We start from the raw sequence: 21,752 nt of genomic DNA on the forward strand, positions 1-21,752 counted from the left end.
TAAACATGGCAACCTATGCCGACTTTCATGCAGGTATCAAATTTACATCTGACTAGTTACTGCACAGTAACACACGTGTAGATGCCTTACTGTGCAGTAACACTGTGTGTGGACTGACTTGGGACTAACTTTAGTCACAAGTCAGTCCACACATAGCATTAATGCACTTTAATGCCTGCATGTCTAGATCCCAGCCTAATCCCCTGCGCAGTAAATTTAAATAAGCTTAAATGCACATGTAGACATGCCCACTGGGCATGTCTACACAAGACGTTTACTGCGGAGCTGCCTAATTAGCTCCACAGTAAAGTCTCCATGTCTACACATGCAGTAAATACAAGTACTATTGCAGTAAATACAAGTACTTATCCTAGTGGTGTTATTTACTGCACAGCAACACATGTGTAGACACTGATGGGGCAGGTTGGGGCACATGGGTGTTTCAGTGCAAGGGCTGCCTGCTGGCTAGTCTCACACTAGACTACCCTCATGCCCCAGCCAGCTCTTCTGCAGCATGTTGAGCCTAATCAGAGCAGCCCCGGGCTTACAGGCTAGGTCCCCTGCCAGCTGGGGCTGTTCCAACCTGGCTCAACATGCTGTGGTCCTGGGCACATGTTCAAATGGCATGCCCAGGAGCAATAAACTTTGGTGCAATATGCACTGCAGTCTATTGCTTCGAATTAATTGCACATGTAGACATGCCCACTGAGATTCAAGTAATCTGAGTTCAGTTTTCAACTATACCACAGACATTCTCAATGACCCAGATAAGTCATTTGAGTATATTGTACCTTATTACCCCATCTGTAAAACTGAGATTTAAAAAAATACTTATTATACTTAGACTCTAAATTCCTATGGCTTGTGCTCTGCAACACTTTTCACACTGCTTACAGCAATGGTTCCCTGATTTTGCTTGGGTTTTCCAGGCACTACCATAATTAATAGCATATGCAAAGAAAAAACATTTCACAAAAGTATTCCTAGTTAGCAAAGCAAGAACTTACAAGGTAGGTAATACCAGAATTGAGATTTTCTGGGCAACCTTAATTTAGCCCCTTGGTATATAAACTTTATGATGCAGTCTTTAATTACATGATTATATATTAATTCTTACACAGGACTCTTACATGTTCAACAGAAAAATGATGAGACTCACGGATCCTGAGTTCCATTTCAAGCTCTAAAGGGGAGTGTGCTCCTACAGGCACAGATTTCTCTGGACATTCCCCACATGCGATATGAACTTTGTCCATCCCCTCTAATCTGTCTCTTTTGTACTTAAGACTCGATTCCCAGTCTCAGTCTGTATTCCTTTAAACTTCCCAGCCAGCCTACCTTTTCCCAACTCCTATTTAAGTCTGCCTTTTCCTTCACAGCCTCTCCCACCAATGGATTCCCAATCCAATCCTCCTTATCTGGGGTCCTCATCTAACTTTAGTCTCCCTTAGTCCCCTCCCAAAGTCCTTGGCCTAATTTTTCACTGCTCTGGATCCTTGCTATGGTTTCTTTGCCAAGCCAGTAACAGTTTTAACAGCATACTCTGCAGTGAGAAAAATTATAATTTAGAAATGCTCCCTAATTCAAAATATTTGGGAATTGGAAGAGGGTCCCTCAGTAAGGTAGTAGCCATTTAAAGATAGAAAAAGGGTTCACAAAGGCTTGACTACATTCAGGCATGAACGAAAACTAGTTGTTGTTTAGTTCTTCTTATTCATGCCTGACCGTCTTGTTGAACCTAGTGATGACGATGATGATGATGATGATAATGATGAAGCAAGTGTCACCACACTTGTATGTTGGACACATAAGGGCCAGAAAGCCAACACAATGTAGAATGGTCAATGTCAATAGACTTTGGGCACTCAAAGAAGGGCCATAAGGGCATTTATAGATGATGTGGTTGGCTGTCTGAGCTTGAGCACCACAGCTGCACCTAGTGTTGTTGGAGAGGCCCTACGAGTATATGCTTTCTTAAACCATCCAATTACCATTCTAAGATATTTAACAGCAGTCCAGACTCCGCAGGGCAGCTACCATCCTGAAGGGCAGAAGCTGGTGTTGGGAATGAAGTTATTTAGCTGTAGTTCTTGTGAAGCATATTTCCTGTTCCACTGATGTTTGGTCCATGGTGTAGTTGACATACCATCTTCAGATTTGATGAGCTTATTGGCCTGAGTGGACAATGAGTTCTGAGACTTCAGTAAGGGGTTTTCTGGCTTGTGGCTACCAGGCTGGAGTGCAAAAAATGTTCTGGATCTTTATAGAGCCAGGGTAACAGCTTGTCTCATGATGTTGGAAGAGGGGGAGAGAGAAATGCCTGAGACGACTGGTAAGCTGTCAACTGGGATTGGCATAAGGCATCTGGTAATGGTCCTCATGATGCTGTTAAGGCTGGAAGCCACTAACTTAGTGTGCATGCTCCAGCACCAAACTGGTGCACCGTACTCAGCAGGAGCTTACACAAGTGACAAAGTGTTTAGAAACTTGCACCCCAGGTGGTGCCAGCAGGGTGACAGATACGAGTTTAAGAGTTCCTCTGATGTTAACCTTACCATGGACCTCTTCTAGATGCTAGCAGTAAGGACCCGGTCCAACTTGACTCCTAAATACGTAACAGTGTAACAAAGTTCAACTGTCCGGTCACCAATCTTGACTTTTATTTCTTTCTTCACTTGGTTGTTACTTAGGTGGAAGGCTGTTGCCACTATTTTAGTGAGGCTGAAGTGGAGATGCCATTTATGGAATTAGTCGGCAAGGGTGCTCATGTCTGATGTCAAAGTGGATTCAATGGCTTCCCACTGCTTGCTTGATTTGAAGCTAGTGATCATTGCCCACCCTACCTCAGATTTGTCTCCCCTTCCCCTGTTCTCTCCTATATTGGTCCCTAGTCCCTAAAGTAGCTCTTCTTTTGTCTGCATTTGAATCAGGCAACTTTCTTCTCATAAGGCCTGGTTGTCAACAGGAAGACCATTGGGAGTATAGGAGAGACAGAATCTCTTCTCTCAGTTCCAGTGCCAGGCCTGGAGCCTGAAATCAATTGGGAAAGTTTAGCTTCATACCTTAGAATGGAAGGAATATGATTATAGTCTGTGGATCTGGCACATAAACAATCCTATTATGGGTAGTAGGTGAAATAAGTATGTTCAATAACTCTGTAAGAGTCTCAAGCATGCTCTGTTAGAATAAAATTTTCAGTGATTGTAGTGCTAAATCAAAAATGCCTGTATAGTGCATGTGTGAACTGGAATTTTTTTCCTTTGTCCCTCAGATCCACAGCTCTTATAGGAAGGAGGTTGTCAATTGTTGACCATGACCAAGGTTATTTTATTTTATTTTATTTTCTATTGAACAAGATGGTACGGTACAAAACACTCAAAATCCAACCTGCAATATGGCTGTTTTGCTCTAGTGCAGAGAAACTATTTTATAATGTGCATCTGAAATACTATACTACACTTCCTGAACAGCATGACCAGAATTCTATTGCATCCCATCAATTTGTATCAAATATAATAGTTCCGTAAGGTCAGTGACAGCTGGAGTGAGTTAAAGCAGCCCTTAAGGTGATGTAGGTTATGTGAGGGGACCAGAGTGGAATACAAGCAACCCTACATTAAGAGACTTCAAGGCAGGTTTTTGCTCCCAATTTGCTCTGTGTATTTGAGATCATGGGACATAGCTCTCAGTGATATATATGAGGTAACTTACAATTTCTCCATCCTAGGGCATGTTTCAAAATATAGATAAAGCTGCTTTAATTGAAATATCAAAACCTTGTATTTAGCACAACAATTTATTAAATTTAAAAGTAGATATATAATAGTTAAGAGCAAATTAATATGAAACAACATTTGCCTTCTATCCTGTGATGAATCTGGCTGATTGTTAGAAAACAGCCACATTTTCTAAGTGGAGGAATTTTAGCACTAGTTTAAACATTATGGAAGTTGGCCTTTACAAAGGCCAGTTGATAAAGCAAACTAGGGACCTGATTCAGTAAAAGAATGCTTGTCTCCAGGCACCTCTGATGCTTCTTTAATACAAAAGGAAAGCAACTAAGTCCTTTTTATTTCCCAAGCTATGCTTTAATAAAGTAACTATGATTTCCAACTTCATTTTACCAAGAAGAGCTTCAATATGAATGAATTATAGCCTTCCTCACTGATAATAAGTATAACCCTCTTTAAATATTCAGCAGAGTCAACATTTCATTATTTCATTGTGCCAGGTGGTCATTATGGAATATTATGGGAAATGATGACATGATGGGATGAATTCTAAAATGATGGCTCCCTGCTGGAAATGTAAAAAGATATATACTTATTTTCCACTTTGAAGCCTGCATTACTTCATAGTGCCTTTTTTCTCTTTTTTTGAAACAACGGCTCTATGTAAGGACAGTTCATTATGTCCATGAAGCAATTGTGTAAAAAAAGTAGCAACTAAGTCAATCTTTCCCTTTATTTTGAAGAATATTCTTCAAAATAATACTGTATACAGTTATATAAACCAAATGATGGACCAGCTCTGTGCAGCAGGAATTTACCACTTTGTCTACTGCATATCAGCAAAAAGTGAAATAGATTCCACAGGCGTCTTAGCAAACGTGTGAGCTTCTAATGACCAAAAACGTCTTAGAACATTAGCAGCAGCACAAGCAGAATTCCTTCCCTTCCCAGGTCATGAGAAATTGTCAAAATACATCATTGTACATATTGAGGGGCATATTTTTCCTCCTACAATGTAGGAACCTCAAAGTTCTTTTTATTTTTTTATTTTATTTTATTGTCCTGGCTTATCAAGCATGTAGAAAGGATGGAGTTGACAATTTTCTATCAGAAAGATTTTCTTTTGGGAGAATTGACATGGCAGCTTCCCAGCTGCCCACCTGGAAGGCCTTTGTCAACTTGATTTTTCAAACAAATGTACAAAAGCCTTTAAGGAAGGCTTCCACACAGCTGATGCAAGGGTAGGAGAGTGAGACAGGGAGGCTTAATGCCTTTGAGATGGAGAGCCAGATTCTCAGCAGCCAACCTGGAAAACTTCTCAAAAACCTTCCAGGCAGAAATCCAAAAGACAAAACATTCTGTTCTGGTTGTTCCCATTATTGAAATTTTCACAGTTTGTAGCTTAGGAAAACTATAGTTTTATTGTTTGAATCAGGATACTTTTCCCCCTACTTGCCAAGATTTTCTATGGATAGTAATTCTGTATTTCAACCAGCTCATTCTTCCTCCACATACCCAACTGTATGTGTGCTTACATACAAAGATAGGTAAAAGGTGACCTTCTGGGATTTTCCTGTAGAACTGATTGTCAATGTCTTAGTCATGACAATGGTTTAATTGGATACATCTGTAATAATTTTCTTTTTGTTTAGCTATGGTTGAAATTGGTTAGAACATGTTATCTCTGTACGACTTTAACACAGCGGTAAAATATATTACTCAACTTACTTAAAAGCAATGAATAAATCAGAGATGAAGATCCTTGAGGAACTTCATGAGCATAATATAAGTATTGACAGAAAAGAAATAAGATGTTAAACTAAGAGTTCCCCATATATCATAATGGTAAAATTTATATATAACATAACAAAGCAATGACATATTTAGGCAACTTGGAAAAGTTTTGCTTGCCTTTGAGTTCCTTTTGTTATTATAAAAAGCAATGTATTGATTAAAATAACTATGATCCTTCCCCTTATCATCTTTTTTGAATACCCCACATTCACTCTCACAAGATGACCTCAGAATTCATAGGGCTTCCCTAAGGCAGAATAGGGAATAGGCAGAATTTGTCTATGTACATTATTTTACACACTGTGCAGTGTTTACATAGATTCCTCTTGTGAATTCCTATCAAAATTGAGAGAAGTAAAAATTGACTAAGGTTTGAGAGAGCTCTAGGGATCTTGTCCTACATTTCTAAGTCATTTAGTACCAGAAGGAATGTAGGATTAAGAACTTGAACCTCTGGTCCTGCAATTGATAGTGTGAAGGTGGACTGACACCTCAACACTGATTTCATTAGCTTCATGTGCGGGTGCTGCAGGCTGTCCACATGCTGTCAGCTGCAGAAGTGATGTCTTGTTATACAGGAACTATTTAAACATTGAGTAGCATATGTCATTTTAAAGATTCAACTCATTAATTTGCCTCTCATTATCTCAGAATACTGTTAACATTGTTTTGGATAGCTATATTCCAAAATATTGCCAGAGTATGTATTTTAATCCTAAGGAAGCCACTACACCCACTTGTTCCAGGATCTAACACAGGAACAGCATGAACTCTGTTTACAAAAATGAGAAACGTCATTCCCTTTTGCATCCAGAATATTGCTATTGCTTTTCTGTCATTCAAGGATATCTTGAGAGTCTCAAGGAAGTGACAGCTAGGAACCACCATAAGAACTATAATAGCTTTATATGCAGGACATTTCATCTCAGAGACCTTACAAATTATCCCTCAAGAGCCTTAAAAGAAGTTTTCCTGTAATAATTATAGATTTGCTTTGTACAAAAATTGATAATGATTTTTTTTTTCCCTATTACAACTCCTCTCCTGCCAAGGTTATAAAGAAAGGGAAACAAACAGAAGGAGTTGTGGGTCTTAGTCTCCTGCTGAACTGAAAATAAAAGCTAAAGATCCTCATATCTCACACACTCAGCATTTTTATGTGGCAGGTGAATTGTTATATACTCTTGACGGTTTTACTATTTAATGACATTTTAAAATGTAGACAGATCCTTGTAGTGCTCCTGTGTAACCGCTTCATAATCAGGCTTGAATGGGGATTTAGTTTCTTGTTACCTACATTTTTTGAGTAAAAGCCCAACCCCAAGACTAAGCAAGTTCTAAGTTGTAAAGGGACTGCTAAGAAACTGAAGACACACTCTTGTAACAAGTGTTTTATTGAAAAACATATATACACATAGCCCCAAAATGCAGGCCTGGGATTCACATGCAATTGTTACAAGTGCTATGAGTTAACACAGGATGAAACTAGCAAAGCACCATTATGGTGAAACATCACTGGTTTGGGAACAGCGAACTGCTGCTGCCATAAACCTGCCTCAAAGTAGTGAGGGGAGAAATAAATTCAAGACTTCCAGGGACCTGACTTACATTGCTTACATGTCCTTCACAGGATTTCTGATGTACATCTCCACTCAAAATATCAAGCCAAAGGTAAGAGTGTTCTGATATGGGCTTTGCTTTGAAACCAACCCCAAACTACATGATTCGGCAGGAAACTATATTGATCTTGTCTTTCAAAACAGGCATGTAAGTGTGTATTTTGCATACCCATGTGCCACATAAGTACACAGTCAGGTAACTGTTATAACCAATATGCATTAAAGATTCTCCTTGACTACTGCCATTCATTTATAAAAGTATTAATTCTGGTACAAGGTATCTCTAGTTTAAAGCTAAATATGAGTGGGTTCCTTCCTGTTCAAAAGTTGACACATAATTTGATGCAAGGGTACTTGCAAAACACAGTTAGAGCCAGATATTGTGGCTAGTACATGAGTTGACCCAGATTCTCCAGAGTACACAAAACAACAGTGAATCCTAGAGAGAGCCAACTGTCTGGGGAGTTCTGCTCGGTGTCCCCAGCTGGCACACTCCTTTTGACCCTGTGACCCATGCACACACCCTTTTGTCATGTGTTGCCCCCCAGAATCTGTTGCTTCCTACTCCAATGTCTAATATGTGATTTGGTGGGCTAAGCCCATGGCTGAAGGGACCAAATAAGCCTACAGGGAGCCAACATGCAGCTTCCTGCTGTTCAGCTCCAGCTGAAAGGATTCTTTGTATGTCATGTGCATATGGGGCCAGAGATCATTGTGGAGAATTCCATACCATAAGGGAGTTTTCTATGAATGGAAATCTGGTACTCTTATGGCCTTCTTATGCCAGTTGCCGTCTTGTTCCAAAGCAGGGAAAGGTAGTACACTGGTAGCATTTCCGTCAAGAGACAAGGAATGGTGTTTGGCAGGAGGTTCAACCTAGCCCAAGTGGAAGTTAAAGAAGGTCCACTGGAGGACCTTTCCATTCATAGAAAACTCCCTTATGGTATGGAATTCTCCACAATGATCTCTGGCCCCATATGCACATGACATACAAAGAATCCTTCATGTGAAAAAGAATTCAGCCCACTGAGCAGTTGCTACATGCACTGTACAAGAGAATGAGATCGAGGTTGCTCTCAGAGACCATAAAAGTCATTAACGTCAGGTAAGTATTTAGAATTAACTTGTCCTGGTCACCTCTCTGTTGCCCCTGTAGAACCATCCTTAAAAGTGCAGTGCTAAGAGGAAGTATCACATCTTTCCATTTGAACTGCTAATGGCCAGCTAAGTGGCTTCCTCTTCACTGAATGTTTTTTGTTTCGTATTTCAAAACAGGAGAAGCATGAGCAGCTTATAAATGTGAACACAATTGCTCTGTTTTCCTTTTTTTTCTTTTCTTTTTTCACTTCCTGATCACCTTGGCTAGGAACAGAAGTTACACAAAAACTGGTTTAAGGGATCAGTAACTGATTTAAACCTGTAACAGGACAGAAGTTCACTGCACATAAACCAGTTTCAAAATGGCTGAAACTGGTTTAAGATAAACCTGGTTGAATTTAGTATCAGACTTAACTGCTTTGGGTCAAACCAGTTTATGAAACTTCTGTCCCAGACCCCTGCCTGGTTCAATTTAAATCAGAGTCCCCCAGCATCCCAGCATGCTTTGCAGCCGTGGGATAGACTTTGCTGTCTCCTCCAGCAGAGCAGAGCTGGCCCAGACCCTCTGTTCCCTAGCTGGAACAGTAAGGGCTGGCTGACAAGGAGGTGGGGGCAAGCCCAGCTAGGGATGCAGCCCAGTCTGCAAGGGGATGAGAAGACTGCCCCTTACCCAGGCAAACCCTGGCTGGGAGTTGGGGCCAGGGAGGGGAGTTAAACACCCCTTCCCCTGCTCAAACTTACAGCTCACTGCAACTGTGGACTACAAAACCCATAGGCACCTGGAAGCAGGAAGAGGAAATGATGAGCAACTCTGTAGTCCTCCTGCTGTGTTTCTGGACTCAAATTCCAGGGACCTCAGGGGCAGCAGGAAGAGGAAGTGAACACATAACCCATGCTGGCTACATGCCAGAGAACCATGCCCTAGTGCTCCCAGGCTTCTGACCTGAGCCACTGCAGGCATGTGCCTGAATTTCCTGAATTAAAAGTAAATGTCTGCCCAGTTGTTTGTCAGTTTATTCTCTACAGCTTAGACTAACCTGCAAAGCCTGAATCAATTCAGCCTTGGGCTTTTTCACTGTCTGTACTTAACCCTTCTCTTCTTGTATTGCTCTTTTTTCTGATGAGAAGAGTTCCACCATAGAAGGGTGTCAGATAAAGCATTGAGGCAATCATGACCTATTGTATTTGGCTCTTAAAAGGAAAAATCAATTTTGAGAGACAGTTCAGTCCTTGTACTTAAAACTATTCTTCTGTTTGTTTTAATTCTATTATTGCTAGTTCCACCCATGTAGTGCCTTTATATTTTGCCTTTTTTGTATTTGTATTTTTATTTCCTTCCCAAATTATTTTTCACCTCAGGCCTGTAAGATACTAGGTACTGAAACAGGAAATAGTTTGTCAAATGATGGCTCCAGGTTCAGTTCTATAAATTGTATGTTCTCCTTGAAAGTGGAAGTCCCACTTGCAAACCCCACTGATCCCACTAAGTCTCCTCAAGCAGAGTTCAAAATATATGGGGGGAAGGAGGGCACTTGGGGGGGGGAGGCTGTGCCCCCCATAAAAATGAGAGCACCCCATAAGAGATGAGAGCCCCCAGCCCACCCCATGCCTTTCTAAGCAGCTCAGGTGATGGTGGCAGCAGCAGTGGCTGCTTCTGGCTTCCAGCTGCCAGCACTGCAGACCTTCACAAGAGTCAGAGTGTAATTCAAACCCTGCCCCTGAGGACCAACTAGCCTCTTGCAAGTGGAACATACAATTTATAGAACTGCATCTGGAACCATCATTTAACAAACTGTTTCCTATTTCAATACCTGGTACCTATGTGCATGAGGTGAAAAATAATGTGGGAAGGAAATAAAGTAAAATACAAAAAAGACAATCTTAGAGATTAAAAATAGCAAGATAATGTATATTTGAACTTCAGAATAAATTCCTACACTTTAATTTGCTGTTCCCTGACTGAAAGAACTAAGAAATAAATAACAGACTCCATGACCTTGAGGAAAATTACATTGTACTACAGCATTTATTAAAAGTATATAGCACACTCTTAACTTGCACATTTATAAATAATAAATTAGGCACATTTTTTATGATTTATTTTACACTAAGTACAGTTTGGCATTGAAGCTGGAGTGTACAGATTCCTCCCAAAGAGGAGAGAGAGTATGGCAGGACTGCTTAATTAAGAATAGATAGACTGAAGGCCTGAGTCTCTATTATCTAGCCCCTTACATGATTATTTACAGCACTGACTATATTATTTGTCTTCAAAACACTACCATATGAGAATACTTCATTGAGCCAGGATTTCACCTGAGCTCCTCTCAATTTGAGGGCAAAGCCATGCCAGCAGTGCCTGGCTTATTACTTACTGTGAAGATTATCCCCATGAAAAGTAAATTTCTGGGATTATGATCATGAAATATACGAAGTATATATAGACATTATACTTAGATCAATCTAACTGGAGTTAGGTCATCTCAGTGCTGAACTGTGCACAAGTTAGAGAAGGTTAGATCAGGCAAAAAGTATCTGTTTGATCTAATTTAGTTCACCCACGTACTGCTCTCTCACTTAGATTGACTTAAGTAGGGTTAGGCTGATCTGAGTGCTGATCTGTATACACATTCAGGAAGGTTAAATCAGGGAAAAAATATTCAGCGCAATCTAAATATAATTCACCTAGGAGGTGAACTACATAGATTGGGCTAGCCCATGACCAATCTAACCCCAACATGTATACCAGGGCAGCCTCAGACACCTCCCTCCCCCATGGACCCATAAACCCCCTCATGGCCCAGCCAGCTCCTCCCACCACCAGTCAACTAATGCTCCCCACTCTGACATGCTTAGATCACATTCCCTTTATGACTCCTGGCAACAGCAATTGTGTGTACATATGGGACATAATCAACCATCACACACTTTAAAGTGAGCCATGTGATTGTAGATCAGGTCCTGGGAATGTAAGTACACATCTGAAGGACTGCCCTGAGGCTGGGATAGCCCAGCTACTCACACCAACCCCAAGCCTGCACTTTTCTTTTCCCTCCCCTCCACCCTAAGAGGGTTATCTTTAGCCTGCTGACCCCTCCCCCCCTTTCTGGACCCAACAAACCCTCCCCCATGGACCTTCCTGATTCTGCCAATCCCCCCCCACAAGGACTCAATAACTCCATGAATCCCACCAACCCCACCATGGACCTGCCAACTGCACTGATCCCATGAATCCCCACCAGGTACCCACTCTTTTCTACAACCCTGCCCACTCCCCCATCCCCCCATATCCCACCACCCCCTCTGATCCTACCAACTCCTCCCTATGGACCCGCTAGACCCACCCAGATCCTGCCTGCCCCTCTCCCCACCCCATCTTACTTGAGTTCCCAGGACCAGCAAATATCCCAACAGACAGCACCCAAAATTAAAGTAAGCCACATGATTCTAGATGGGATCCCAGGAGCATCTGTATATGGCCACAGACATGCAAGTTACTTACCATGGAGCAAGGGTGAGACTTTATTACATAACAACGCTCAACAAAAACTGCCCATGTGCCACTCTTATCCTGTGATAGGCTCCAGGCAGACATTCTATATGATCTTATACAAATCATTTAGGCTTGTAAGTACCTAAAGCTGTCATTGAAATCAACAAATTGGTTTGAAACCAAACCAATACAACTAGAGTACCTGATATTAAACACTTAAATCCAAATTTAGGATGTTAAATAACTGGCCTAGGTTTCAGATGCTGATTACCCATATTTCCCCATGGAATTGTGATTGATCAGCATCTCTGGGTATAGACAAACTTTAACCCAGCTTCATTCAAGTTTAAAGTCTACCTGTACACGTGATAGGGGGTTAGTCCCCTAAATTGAAATGGTGGGTTTTTAATTGCAATGAATAAAAACCTACCATTTCTATTTAAGGAGCTTCCAGTGAGCATTATGGTGGGGGTCCGATACTTTTTTTTTTCCCCCTGCAGAGTCTGCATACCTCTTCTGCAGCTGGAAGGCAAGCTGCCAGCAGCCCAAGTGGCCCCTGAGCTGTGAGGGGCTCCCAGCCCTTTCCCTCCCTGGCAGTGGTGCCCCTCGGGTCACCTGGGTGGGCTGCTAGCAGGTGGGTGCTGCCCAGGGGTGCTGCAGCCATGGAGGGCCCCCCACAGCTCAGAGTACAATGGCAGCTCACCCCCCAGCTGTGGGAGATGTGGGAAGGCTCTGCAGGGTAAAAAAAAGGATCACGCCCCTTGTTGCTTTGTTTTATCCTCAGAGGAGCCTGCATGTGTGAGCTGTCACCAGGCCATGCAGCCCCTGAGCTGCAGGGAGGCTGGTCCTTTCCTCTGCAGCTATGGTGCCACCTGGGGCCACACAAGTTGGGTGCTAGATGTGCAAGTGCTGCCCCAGCTCACAAGCAGCACCCACCAGATCCAACTCTTCCCTGAGCCCATGCACTGGGAGCCTGCTGGGCACTGCTGCCTGCACGGGCTCAGGGAAGAGTTGGATCTGGTAGGTGCTGCCTGCAAGCTGGGGTAGCACCCATGCAGCTAGCGCCCCTCCCAGGTGGCCCCAGGGGCTGCCGCCACCATGGAAAGAAGGACCAACTCCCCCTGCATGGCCTGGTGGCAGTTAGCATGAGCACCACAGGCAGTTAGACCAGCCCTCCCCCGCTGCATAGGCTTGGGCTGCATGGCCTGGTGGCAGTTAGCAAAGGCAAACTGTGGTGAGGAAGGAAAATAATGTGTTGAGGGGGATGATCTTTTTCTTTTTTTCCCATGGAGCCTGCCTACCTCTCCCACAGCTGGGTCATGTGTACAAGCACCCAAAGTTAGGACAATTTAGCTAATTTGTATCACTACAGTATAGTGAAGATATAACTGTTAAATTGTTTTGTTACAGCTGATGTGCTCACCTAAGAAGCAGTTCTCCCTACTTTTTTAAAAAGGGTAAAATATAACTCTGAAAAATCTGGCTGTTTCTTTATTCCAATTTAGGCAACTAAAGAACTGATCCTACTTCATTCTAGTCACTGGCTTTTATGGTCTCTGAACTAAATCTTCATTCTTAATTGTAAGGAACCAAACAGTTTACCCTTACTCTCACCTGAAAAAATGGAGTCTTGTGAAGTTTTATTTCATATGAATATTTGAAGTGTCTTGAGTTCATTACATTTCAGTTTTCCACACAGAAGTGCAAAGTATGAGTATTATTTAATTACTGTCATTTTTCAGCATGCAAAAATTAATGAAAGCAGAAAATGCATACAGCTTATTGTCAAACTACTCAGGGAGAAAATTTACTCTCAGTTTAATCTCTAAATCCTACCTAGTGCTATTGACATAATTAAACAGTGGGAATAACTGCAAGCATACTGCATCCATACAATTTAAATACTTTTTTTTTTTCTGTTTGGAAAGATATTGTAAAATATGTATACTGCATGTAAATACATGCAATTATGTTAAAGGTGAAAAAAACCATGTAAGGTCCAAATCAAAAATATTCACTGTTGCCTGGAAATTCCATATTCTTAGAAAAGCCATGGACTTTTTGGAGGAGATAGCTTTAATTGGACTAACTGCCTGGTTAGGATAAAGTTAGACAGAATATCTTGCACTTGACAGCTTGTCTAACTTTATCCCAACCATGCAGTTGATCCAATAAAAGATATCACCCAAAAAACATCCTTACCTCTAACATAATTCCTGGGCCATCATGGATACAGCATCACTCTAACACTACCATACTCTTGGAAGTCATTTTTAAAAAGTAAGATTGGCAATATGCTATTTTGCAAAATGTCTGCAGATGGGAGGCCTTAAAAGAGGTTCAATTACTAAGCAATAGTTAAAGACTGACATCCTACTCAAAGGAGGACTGAACAGATGGGGTAGTGTTTCATAGAATAAAGAAATACAGCAAATTGTATCAAGACACAGAGGTGTGAATGGTTAAATGAAGCTCAAAAGCAGTCACATGAGAACCAGTCAATATAGTGTAATCCAGAGGTCACGGTGAGAAAACACTGGAATAAGAATGCATCTCTCCTTAGTGTGGGTACAATCTGTTGACTGAAGAACACCTTTTCCCATATGTGGATACCTCACATGACAGACATAGACAATAGTCTCTGTGCTTAAAGGCAAGGCAGACTACTCATTCAGAACACAAATATTATTTCATAGTCAGGAAAGGTTAAAAAAGGAAGAAAAGGCATAGTGTCAACCCATAATTAGCTCACAGAACTAAGCAGCCTAGCACAATGAATGCGCCATGAGTTAGTACTGGGTTGGAATCAGTTACCTCTTCAGTAAGTATTCACATAGGTAGTGTAACAGGCAGCCAGGGGAGTAGATGCAGGGAGCCCTAACTGCAGGACTACTGCTCATTATGTACTGCAGGTGAGTAAGCAGCAAGGACCCGTAGACTGTGAGTGCCTATTGCAGGGCTAGCAGCTCAACAATAGGACAGACCCCTGCTTGGGCAACAACAATACTAGTACAGAGAAGCAGCTGTAAGGTTCCCTGGAGGCTGTTAGGCCTAAGTGGAAACTCCTTGGAAACAGGGGAGTTTCCTGACATGAAGGGGCAGGGCTTGTAGAAGCTCATAAGACCAGGCTCATAAAACCAGGTGATTAGTCCGGCTCTGCAGACCAAGGAAACAGCGTTAAGCCACCTGGATTTGAATTCTAAGGGAACTTCAGGTGTTTGTACTATTTAGCATCAGGTAGATCCAGGAGGATCCCTTTTTGTTTCCTGATCAATCCAGAATTTAAAGATAAGTGCCTAGCAGGAGCAGCAGCAGCAACATTTCTATTCAGGCACCAGTGAGGGAGTCAATTGACTTAATGGCTCATTAGAATTTGCTTCATTCATTCTAAACTCTTCATTCCACAGGTGTTAATAACTCTTATTCCTTTTTAAATGGTCTTTAATGGTTCCACTACTCCAGCTATCCCTGCTTCTGCAATGCTGCTCTCTGTTAGCTGCTCCTAGTAATATAGCTCCCATTTCACAGCCCTGCAGACTGTTTTTAAATCTATCTAAAAACATTAACTCATGTGTAGAAATATTAACTCAGCATTAGCTCAGATGTGGAAATCACTTTCTATGAAGCACTGGGGGCACTGTCCAAATGCTCAAGTAGGCTTGATTTTGTTTTATGAATTAGAAAAAGAGACATATATTTAACTATAATGATTTGAGGCTAATGAAAGGTCATCTTTGTATTATTTTTGCCTAAACTGTTGTGTTTTATACACACACACAATATAACAAATGAATGAACATTCCAATAAAGGGTTTTTTTTCTTTTGCTTCAATATTAAATCGAATAATATAGCTCTAGGCCCCTACTTATTAGTGAAGCTTCTAGTTCCTTTTTCACTGGAGAAAAAAATGTGTTGCCTTATATGTAATGATGCACTATACTATCTTTTCAAAAATCTTAGATCTGCCTGTGGTAGTTTACATAAACACAAACTCAAACTCAAACTAAAACATAATAGCATTGCTAATGATTTGCCCTTTAGACTGCACGACTAGTTCCAACAATTCTTATTTGTCTTGAGAAACTGCCTACAAGCCTAAGACTTTAATCAGGAGCAGATGGTGCTAGGTGTTGTACAAAAGGATACTCCCTGCCCTATGATGGCCTTTATGCTTTGCACAGGTATCAAATACTGTCCAAACAGCAATCTTCTGTTCCACATTTATGTGTCTCCAACTATTATTGTTTGATACTGACTCGTCATTCATCTATCACCCAATCTCCAACCTTCCCTTTTTGGGGAAGATCACTGAAAAGGTAGTTACACAACAGTTCCAACTACATCTAGATACTGTTGGCTTCCTGGACTTTTATCAGTCAGGCCTTTACCCCAGAAACAACACAATGACATCAAGCAGAGATTTGAAGTGAGGTGCCATAAGAATACTTATGACACCCAGTTTCATGTCTTTTTTCTCATCTGACTCATGTCCCACACTCTCGGTCTTTTTCCAGTACCTGGCTGCAGTTGGGAACTGGATGCAAGTTGCTAGAGACTAGGGCATGAGTAGTGAGGACAAGTCACCTAGTGATCAGGCAAAGCCCAGGAACTGGGTTTAGAGGGAGCCAGGACTCAAGGCCAAGGTCACAGTAAGCCAGAGTCTAGACCAGATTTCTAGTTAAACCAGGAATCAAACCTAGATAATCAAGTCAAGGAATTGCAGAGGAATCAGAAAAAAGCACCAGAGTATTTACTCAGATAGTGAATTACTCTCTAGGACAAGCTTTTAAAGGCTGAAGTGGGTGTGGCCTATTTCCTGTGGCCTCAAGGGGTTAGTTGCTCTCATTGCCTACTTAGGACTGGTTGGGCCCAGGGCACTGAACAAAGCTTGTTGCAGGTGAAACCTGTTTCCCTGCAACCTCAGGTGATGAACTGCCCTGAACGTTCAACTGGGACCAGCTGAGCCCTGAGCCCTGATCTGAGCTCATTATAAAAGTGAACCAGTTGAAGTTGAATTCAGACATAGTGGATGTTGGCAAGCATACTGCTTAACCTGGGGAAAATAGGCAAACCTATCATTTAAGGCATTCAGATTCCCTTGTCAGTCAGATTTATAGCCTTGGGGCACTCTTGGACCTTCACATAATGGAAGTGGCTAAAAGTGTCCTTCACCAACTCCAGTTGTTGAGAAGTCTTTGATATCTTCCTTCAAATTCATACTTGGATACTATTTTCTATACTTTTATAACCTTAAGACCACACTATTGCAATGCGCTCCATATAAGGCTGTCCTTAATGACCTTCCAGAAGTTGCAGCTGGTGCAGAACACAGAGGCACATCTTCTCATAAGGACAGGTCTAGAGCCTACACTGGTTTCCACTATTTTCCAGATGCAATTTAAAGTGCTGTTTTTGACCTAAACATTCCTAAACAGTCTTGGCCCTATGTACCTAAGGCCTCACCTTATACTCCATCATGATCCCTAAAATCAGTCAAAAGAAACCTCCTCCAAGAGCTATCAATGCACCAAGTTCTCATGGCAAAAAAACATGTGGGAGGTTGATAATTGTAGTTGCTCCAAAACAGAGGGACTCCCTTCCCCTTAGGCCCACCAGAGCCTAAGCCTGAACTTCTTCCAGAAATTCTGCAAGACTTGCTTATTTGGGCAGGTGTTTAGCAAGCAAGGCTATGTTAGGATATGTTTTGTGTGGGGGAGTTATTTTTAATATTATACTTTCTTTTTTAAATGGTTTTGTGTTCTTCTTTTGTTCTCTTACTGTAAGCTACCCTGAGTCTTTGTTTCACTTATCAATCAAATAAATAAACAATAACTTCAAGCTTGTCTTGGGTCAGTGATTAAGCACTTCACTGAAATGGGGGCCATCATTTTGAGACCAAGCTAATACTTCTTAAATTTCTTGGTGTCCCTTATTTTTTGTAGCTTGCTAATAATGTAACTCCTCCTCCATTAAAAAAAAACAAACCTGAGATGCTTGGAAAACTATTTGTTTTCTGTCTTTAGATTGTTTCTGCAAGTGGTTTCTGGGTGGCACATTGAACTCACATAGTATATTTACTCTTAAGAAATGGAACCTCAGAACAGAGTCTGGTAGCTCTAATAACTATATATTCAATCTACCAAGCAATTTACTTTTTATTTTGTCTCAGTTGATCCTGATTCCTCTTCACTTATGCAAGCCATACATTAGTGAGACTCCATTGACATATAGGAGTTATCCCTGATTTACAATGGTAGCAAAGGGAAAAAATATCAGGCTTAATCCATCTTTGTCAGTCATCCAATCCATCTGCCATTGCCCATGGGGAAAGTTTCTAAACCAAGCTTTGGGCCTTTTTCATTTCCATTTTACTGTTCTTGAATATTTCAAATTGAGATCTACAGTATTTTGCACATGAAAGAAACACTTGGTAACAGACAACCTCAAAAAAGGATGCTAGCAGTAAGAAAGCAAATTGTATAGCCATGTAATCTCTGGTGTCTTGTGTTGAGAGTAAGGGAGGTATGTGTAATGGTATTTTGTCTTGATTTGTTTTTTTATAAGAAACATATGTCCTATATGTTAACGTAATGATATAAGCCTGACTGACTGTTAAATGAACGACAGCTGTTTAGGGAAAGTGCAACAGAAACCAAAATAATGACAAAGATAACACTCCCAATAAACACAATTTTGAGGGAGTTAACAATGGATGGACCATCATTTTAAAAATAGTGACCCCTCTGGCTGCTTCCATGTAGAATGGTTTACTCTTCAGAGAACAGGATGAAGAAAATCCTAAATAGAGATAGGGCACCATTTTTTAGCAAATTCACTAAAAAAATTGTAGCTTCAAGGCAACCAAACTATTCATAAATTGAGGTTGGATTTTATGCTGAAAAAATATGGAGAAAATTTGACATTTTCAAATAACTTTTTTTACTTCTTATTTGTAACAACATTTGTATTTTAAAACTGACAATTAGAAACCTGAAAACAAAATGAAATGTGTTGGTTTTGGCTGATGGTATACTGACACCCCTCCCCCCCAAAAATGTTTATTTTTAAATATGTTTTGGTTCATCAGCAAAGCAAAAAAATCCATTAATTCTCCTCCTAAATCTTAAAGACACTGGCTACAACAAGAGAGAGGGGCACACATCTACATATATATTAATGTCCCTTTTCTAATGCATATTAAATTTAGTACCTTCACTGTAAGGTACTAAATGAATGTGCATTAGGCTGTGCTAAAGTGCAGTAGTGCATTTGCATGGTTTTTTCGTGATGCTTAATGTGCAGTAGCCTATTTTACTGCACATTAGTGTAATGTTCTTTACATGATGCTTTAATGTGCAGTAAAATAGGCTACTGCACATTAAAGTGCACATGTAGACACACCCACTGGGTAGTAAGCAGATTGAAGTTGACATCGGGTTCAACTGAGGTTAGGAGTATGGATGTACAAACAATACACAGTGATGTAAAAAAAATAAAGCAGCTTTACCACATGTCAGTTCTTCCATTGTAACCATCTATGTGCTTTTATCCCATGGAAAGCAGAAAAAAAGTGCAGTAGGCAGAGATGTAGCTGGTATGGTTACACCTTGGACCAGTGTTTGCCAATAACATCCTGCTATTGAAAATAGCTGCTGCTGTGGGGTGAGGTACCAGCACAGTCAGTAGCTGGGGATTTAGCACAGCAGCTAGCAGGTATATAGACCCTCTCAGACCCCCTACTGCAGCTGCCACTGCCACTTGCCCTCATCATCAAGTGTCACCAATTCTTGTTGCCAGCAAGAGTGGGGAAAAGGAGGGGGTGCAAGAACTACCTCCAGCAGTCACTACTTTAAACCACTACATGCTGGCCACACTGACACCTCCCTTTGCAACAGCAACTATTCCCAAAAGCAGGGCACCTTCCTCTGCAGAACACGATTGGTGAATGTCAGAGCCTTAAGCCTGTTTCTCCAGAGAAAGGTTCTCCAGGTTCTCTGTTCTGCACCTCTAAGTCTGCATAAGAGGTTCATGCCTCACTTACCATGCATAGTTACAGTACTGGCAGTGACTTACTTCGAGCTAAATTAACATGATTGCGTGAAATACCATGTAGGTATTTGTGGCAGTGCACTGGTTGTGCCTGCCACTTTTAAGATCTCCAAGCAGGCTGTGGAGCAGCAGGCAGGTGGGTTCAGGCCCAATTAGGTAGTCATCTGACTGCAAGGGTCCACCTGATTGGAGTAGGGCTGGGTAGGGAGAGTTTAAGCCCAGACCCTGAGAGCAGGGCCAGTAGTTACAGCTGGGGAGCTGGAGAAGTAACATTGCACAGTCTGAAAACTGCAGCTCCTCAAACACTTGGAGGTTAGGGCAGGAACTATGGGGATGGATGAGGTTCCTCATAGTCCTGGGTGAGACTTGAAACTGTACTCTGCTGGGATTGGATGGTGTGGTGGGGCTGCCTATGGTGGGGCAGCCCCCAGGAAATGCCACACCTGTACTACTCCAGTGAAAGGCAAGGACGAGGCACTGGAAAACCTCAGCCACCACTGCCTTGTGGGTCACCCTGTAGAGGGGAAAGGCTTGGGGCCAAGGTCCACTGGCAGCACAGGTGACTGGTAGGGAGGTATGGGGGGAACACATGTCCCCCCTGACATTGGCCCCCGAAAGTGCTGGGGGGCATGTTCATGCACCCTAGCTTGGCACTGCTCAGGATGGGGCCAGGCAGGAAGCAAATCCCCAGTGACCCAAATGTATGGCTGGGCACTGTGCTCTGCTTCTCTCCCCAGCCCTGCCTTCCCTGACAGTGCTCTGGAGCCCAGAGCATCTGAGAGCACTCTGGCTAACCAGAGCGCTGCCCCACCTCCCTCCCCCACATGGTCCCTCCCTCCCCCTCCCTACCTGTAAAGAGCATGCTCTGATCCCCCAGTAGAGGTGCTGTTCTTGCTGCTGGGAGAAAAGTATGCCTGGGGGTCTTGTGAGGGTGGGGTGGCCCAGGGAAGGGCAGCAGGCCCTCAGGGTACTCATGCACATATAACTAGACATGGGGCTTTGGGCCTGCCCACAAATTGTGCCCTGCCAGACTCAGGAGGTATCAGTGGCCCATGACCGGGAGGGACCTGCAGCCTACAGAGAGTGAAACCATGGCCCAGTGAGGGTCAGAGCATATGGCCTGGTGAAGGGGCAGGAGAGTAGTAAGGAGAATTGGATACCATCTGCAAAGCATAGAACACAGTGTAGGTTTGGCTCAGAGCCATGTGATTGGCCCAATACACCAGAGTCACAAATGGGCCAGTCTCCTACATTATAGATCCATTTACAGCAGGGCCTGGCAAGCGAGTGCAGGGGCAGACAACCCTAAAACAGTTGGAGAGCATCTATATCTTTGGATGCCTGGGGATTCCCACTCCCTCCTCCCCTGCCCCCTCCCCCCCCCCCACCATTACAATGTTCCACAGAGAATAACCTTGTGATTAAAAAAATGTATCATGATCAAGCTCAACTTGAAACTTTTTTGGTTCAGTGAAGGACAGGTGAGAAAAGTATAGCAATGTATTACATATGTCCCAATCCTGGAAGGAGCTGAGGGCCACCAAATTACGTTGATTTATTTGTGAGCTGATAACAACATCTTACCCCGGGGGGGGGGGGGGGATGGTTTATCAGACATTCATAGATCCTAGGGTCAGAAGGGACCTCAACAGATCATTGAATCTAACACCCTGCCTAGGCAGAAAAGAGTGCTGGGGTCAGATGACCCCAGCCAGATGCCTATCCAGCCTTCACTTAAAGACCCCCAAGGTAGGGGCTAGCACCTCCTCCCTTGGATGTCCATTCCAAATTTTGGCCACCCTTACCATGAAGAAGTTTTTCCTGATATCTAGCCTAAATCTGCTCTCTGTCAGTTTGCGACCATTGTTCCTTGTTACACCAAGAGGTGCTCTGGTAAACAGAGCATCTCTGATCCCTTGCTGTGTCCCCCTATTGAATTTGTAGGTGGCCACAAGATCACCTCAGGC

The 21,752-nt window shown here is 42.3% G+C and overlaps 1 long non-coding RNA gene across 2 annotated transcripts in view; it reads right to left on the bottom strand.

Annotated features, from left to right (window-relative positions):
• Positions 1-21,752, bottom strand: part of LOC102573566 (uncharacterized) — a 57,969-nt gene that overhangs the window by 34,398 nt on the left and 1,819 nt on the right. The gene's annotated exons all lie outside the window — the stretch shown is intronic.

This window comes from Alligator mississippiensis, chromosome 1 (genome assembly GCF_030867095.1).
Source record: "Alligator mississippiensis isolate rAllMis1 chromosome 1, rAllMis1, whole genome shotgun sequence".
Classification (NCBI taxonomy): domain Eukaryota; kingdom Metazoa; phylum Chordata; order Crocodylia; family Alligatoridae; genus Alligator; species Alligator mississippiensis.